The sequence below is a fragment of the Melopsittacus undulatus genome, chromosome Z (assembly GCF_012275295.1).
Source record: "Melopsittacus undulatus isolate bMelUnd1 chromosome Z, bMelUnd1.mat.Z, whole genome shotgun sequence".
Classification (NCBI taxonomy): Eukaryota; Metazoa; Chordata; class Aves; order Psittaciformes; family Psittaculidae; genus Melopsittacus; species Melopsittacus undulatus.
The window spans coordinates 50575959-50581637 of NC_047557.1; positions in this window are offsets into that span (position 1 = coordinate 50575959).

Genomic DNA, 5679 nt, shown 5'->3' on the forward strand with positions numbered 1-5679 from the left:
CAACTGAAAGCTATCTTTGTTGGTTTGGTTTATAGGTAACACAGGGAGTAGGGAATGTCTTGTTTGGTTTGCAAATAGCAAGTATTTAAAAGTAAATTAAAGTTATGAGTCATCTTTTATCTGAAGGATTTTTTCATGTGAGAACTTTCTGAAATTAAACCAGTCATTTTTTTGCCTCCTCTGTTGCCTGTGGATTCTGGATGAGAGATGCAAGGTCAGTGTTGCAACTGGCATAAACTGTGTGCTTGAAGCATATTGTCCTGTCTCAGTAACACTGGAGCATGTTGGTAGCTGCAGGATCACCTCTGCCTGTACAGCTGCTATTCAGAGCCTTTTAAATCTGTCTATTCAAGGTCTACATCCTAACTTATTGTAAGTACTGAAATCTGAAGATTTCATCTGAAAAGTTTTGTTTGCTTTCTAAGTGTTCTATCATTATGCAGCCTTAAGAATTTTATAAGATGCTCTTATGAAATGCATTATCTGCTTAATCCAACTTCAGTTTCTGCTTGATGGTTTTATAGACCCTAGGTTTATAGTTCTGCGAACAATGGCATTCTTGAAACAGGGCTTTGTTCTCTCCTCCCACTTGACAACTTTTTCCCCTTTTTTCCTGATCCTAACCAAGCTGTTGTCATGTATGACTTGCTTTTTAGACCTAAATGGGCAAGGTTGTAGCTTGGTATTTAAAAAGAAATGCTGCTGTTCCTTTAACCATTTCCAAAATGCTACTCCTATAGTTTTGGGATGGGAGCCAACACTCAATTTTTGCTGAATTGCATGCAGCCTATGAGAGGCAGTCTGTGTTCTTAAGGAGGTCTTGGCGGGGCAGGAAAATACTGAATGAGCAGTTGCACCAGTTGTGCTTTGGTAAGCTAGGTAGAGATAGAAACCACATGTTGCTGTGTTCAGCACCTGCTTCATTGTGTCTGTCATCCCAGAGTTCCACTTAGGTGCAAGATTGTACATGGATGCAGTGGAACAACACATATATCAAAAAGCCTATCTTGTAAAACATATGTAAAACACCAGCAATCTTGTAAAGGTGTCTTGAAAAACAAGATTTGTTTAGCGTTACTAAAGCTTTATTCATGTGCTACTTTGCTGAGGCTGGGGCATCTCAAAGCCGAGTTTGAGGTTATTAGGGGTGGCCTCTCTGACACGGGGTGAGCACCTCCAGAGCAGCCCCAGAGCACTCTTTTAGCTGCTGAAGGGAAAAGTTCTCTGGCAGAGAGTTATCTCTGCAGTCAGACTACAGCCATCCTTAATCCTGCTCACCCCTAGCCCAAATCTCTCTCGAGCACACTGAACGTGAAGATGGAGCTGTTTAAAACAAGATGACACATGCCTGCCTACCAAGTGCCAAGTATTCAAAAGTGCCATAGAAATAAAACTCTCAGAGGTGCAGCACTTCCGTGCACTTGTCTGCTATGCACCACAGGATGGAGGTTTGCATGCTTGAGACTTGATTGTCAGTGCTAATCAAGCACAAATGCCTGCAGCCTTCCCCTGTCACATGAGGGTGTACTTGGAGGAGAGCTGCTCTTCCTGGAGGTTACCAGATCCCACCACTGCTGAGGTCAACTGCAAATCTCACACAGATTTATATTAAGCTGATAGGAATCAGTGAATTTCATTTTCCTTCTCTTTAATAAGGGGAGATCAGAGACTCCTGCGGTTAATCACCCCGAGTGCTAACGGTTCAACCGAATTAGTTTACACAGGTTTCCTATGGGAGTGTGCTAGATGTTAGAGCTAGCCTGTTTCCACTGAACTCCCTGGCAAGCATTTTAACAGCAATTTCATGCAAGAATTTCCAAATTAACCCATTTGCAAGCAGCATTCCTCTGTTGGCTTTCCTCCTTCCTGAGTGCAATTGGGTTGTGTACTCTAAGGCAGCAGGAGAATCAGGTTGCAAATGTGAATGGGTAGACCAGGAGTTACGCTATAAGGATCTGGCAAAGGTATGGATGTGGTTGAAGTGCTGGCTGGAAGAAGGACACCAGAGATCTGTTGAGCAAAACTCAGATGGAAAGGAAGAGAAACACCATCACTATCACATGGTAACTCATAGTTGCCAGGAGAGCTCCCCAGATTAAATAGCTGTGTGTAGGCTTTATGGACATATCTCTGGAAACCAAGCAGATCAGCATGTACATAAAAGAGGGGAAGGCCCATCATTCACCGAAATTTAATTGAGGTCACACTGGCTTGCAGCCACAGGGTAACACACCCACATTCCCCTGTCTGCCATACACCTGGATGACTCACGTTCTGTCTGCCCTTCACTCCTGCAGTGCCTCATGGGGGAACACTTTCATTGCTGCAGAGGGCATTGCCACCAAGTGCAGAAGTGGTCTCTGCAGCATGCAAGTGGGTGGTAGGGGGTGGTGGTGGTGTTTCCACTGCCTTGTTCTCCACCTTGGCTCATATGTAGATGTCTGTTGATCTCCTTTTCACCTTTGGGTGCTTACCTGTGAGCCCTCAAGGCTAGAACTTTAATGGTGTGAAAGACAGGAAGGGCGAAAGTGGCTTGTGCTTTGTTAATGTTTATTCTGTATTTAGAACATGCATGCCCAGAGTTTTGCTGAAGACAAGTGGCCTTAGTAGCTGCTCACAAGAGGTATAGGCAGTGGGACCTTTTCAGTGATGTTTGCCAGACTCGTGGAGCTCTGGCTTCTTTTGTAACTGAGATGATGATTTTCACATGGATTTTCTCTGGTCAACTCAGGGTCAACCTTGTGACATGTTTATTAACAGGAAGCTTTAGGGAACACGCTAAGCTCCTTTCACTCTGGAGCTTGGGTGAGCAGAAGGGTAATCGTGGGCTGCTATCACCGCAGCCATCTTGCTGCAACTCTGAGAACTTTTGCATGGTTTTGCTTTGGGTACGGCACACTTGTTTATCAAGCACAAGCTAAGGCTTGCTTAAATCTTGCCATTCAAGTTCTCTGCTATTAAACTTTCAGGCTTTATTCAACAAAATGATGCAGCTTCCCTGTATTGGTTGGCTGAGGACCCTTAAGTTTAGAAAGAGATATCCTGCAGATACTCAGAATTATTTCCTGTGCTGCCACAGCAGTTAGAAATGATCTGACGGGCGACACGGCATCACCAGCACACAAGGGTTTTTCTACTGGGAGCTTTCTCTCTGGTGTTCAGTATCAATTTGTGTTTGTCCTAGTGCTGATGCCTTAATGGTTGTTGGGAGCAGACTGTCAGGTCTGCTTTGTCCTCCCACCCCTAAAAAAGTATGGGGAAGGCTGGCTGATTTTGCTGGCCTCAGGTTGCCAGCCTAACTCCCCAGGATTTTGCCACTGGCCACCCCAAGTCCACCGTGTGCTTCCTATCATGTAGAAATACTGCAGAGGGCTTTGCTCTCACGTACAAAATACTGTTTCTTGGGGTTCCTGTGTGAGTTTGATTTGCATATCAGGCCTCTGGGAGGGCACCACAGCATCAGTAGCATTTGATGTCTGTATCTCAGCTGGGGTCTTTCAACATGAGGGATATCTTGGGGATCTGGCATCCATTATGTTCTTCTTTCTGATAAAAATTGTTATTGTACATTTAATATGTTGACAAACTACTAGGGGCAACATTGGCGGTGATTACTAAAGCACATTGGAATTTACTTTCTAAGCTCTGGATGAGGTTTTATTGTGTTTAGGCTCCAGATATACTGAGTCAATAATACGGTTGGCTATCCAAAGGGATGCATTGCTCTTTGCACTGGGGTGTACTAGGTTTGGCTGTCCTTTCTCAATCCCTGCATTACGCTACTTCAGCAATAGTCTCCACTCCCTGACAAGGGATGGCTGAATTTGTTGGCCATGCAGCAGACTATTATCTGTGATTCAAAATATCAAAATGCTTTCCACTGGAAAGCAAAATATTTCGCTGCTTTCAGCCTTTCTGCCTCCCCAGTAACTGTTCGTGCTTTCCTAAGCCCCAGAGAATATTATAATGCTGCTGTCACCTGTACAAGATGTTTGACTACCTTCCTTCTGTAAATACTTTCTAACCAGCATTTGCTTTGACAAAGTTCCCATGTTCACAATGTAAAACTCTCTGGCAAGGCTTCATATGCAAAGAGGCCAAGTTGTTATGGTTGGGGCAACTGCGTTTCCTGTAACTCCGCTGTGGAGGAGCAAAGGAGCACAGGGCAGAGCCATGGCCAGTTCAGTGCAGCCACTGGTATTCTGCATCAGCCACTGGCCATAAATGTACCTGTAAGGCACAAAAAGATCTGTGATGAGCATCTCTGGATTGATCCCACCTCTCTCTCCCTGGAAAAGTCCCTTCCGAGCCCTGATAATTACAGCTCTGTTCATGCTCAGAAGCTTGAGGAGCACAGATGCCTTTCCAACCCGTGTTTATTTTATGCTGTAGCTCTACAGATTCCACTTGCTCAATAAATATTTGATCCTCTTTGGTGCCTTCCTGAGCTTCTGGCTTCAGAGAGCTTGTGGCAAGGAGTTCCACAGTTAATTATGAACTAGCCTAAAAATAGAGGTGGGGGAGAGAAGAAGAAAGTATTTCCTTTCTGTAGTTTCTGAGGCTGCTGCCTTCCAGATTCCTGCCGTTTCCTCTTTCCTACATGCTGCAGAGAAGGGAAGAATCTAACCTCCTGCTCTAAATCAGCCTCGATTTTGTTGTTTACTGCCAAAGGCTGGTAAAATTCAGCTTCAGTTGTATCTTTTAATGATTCTGGGAAGGGAAAGTAAGTACATATGAGTTTTTTACATATGTGCATTCTTACATATGGATGAGTTCATCTATCCTACTGTACACTGGAAGAATACCAGGAGAATTTAGCATAATGTGATATTTCAGTCAATATTTAAATGATGTTTTGGCTTACTGTTTCTTTAATAGCTGGAACATCTGAGAAGCCCTCGCCCATCAATGGTTTTTGTTTAAGGATGGGTGTTTCTTCACATATTATTCAAAACAGAAAAAAACCCACTTTTTAGAACTTTCTTTTGAAAAGTTAATTGCATGAATCTCAGCAAGATGTAATACTTAAATGTTAAAATGTTTTCCGCCTCATGTACCCAAACATCCACATGGGTTGGAATTACTCATTATTTATTTGTACACATTTATTACTAAAGCATCCTTGATAATTGCTGGGTTCACATATTTGCTATTCTTACATGGAAAGGGAAACTGACCACAGCAGTGTTTGTTGATCCAAATCTAAGTTTTCTGACATTAACTCCAGCTTTTTCTTTATGATTATTCTTTCAAAACCTTTCTTCTGCATGTCTTTCCCTCTTATTGTGTCCCAGGTTTTGAAGAGCAAGTGTCAAAAAAACAGTGTCCCTTTGTACTGGGTACTGGAATTCATTCCAGGTGAGAGAATTCACTTTCTAAGGAGTGATAAAGGTGTGTCTTAGCTGTCTGGGAATCTGACTTCTTCATTAGCAAACCAAATTCAGATAGTTACAGGTAAATCCCCTTGGTAAGATGAGGTTAGGGTTTATGCTGATCTGGGGCTATGCAAATTAACCACATAGGCAAATCCAAAGCATTATAAAAATAGGTAACACTTTGAAAAAGTTTAAGATCTGAATCTTCATGGTCCAAAACTGGAAGCCGTGTGTAAACGAGGCAAATGGGGGGGGGAGGGGGAATATATGGGAGAATACAGAGCAGAGGAATGATTTAAGTATT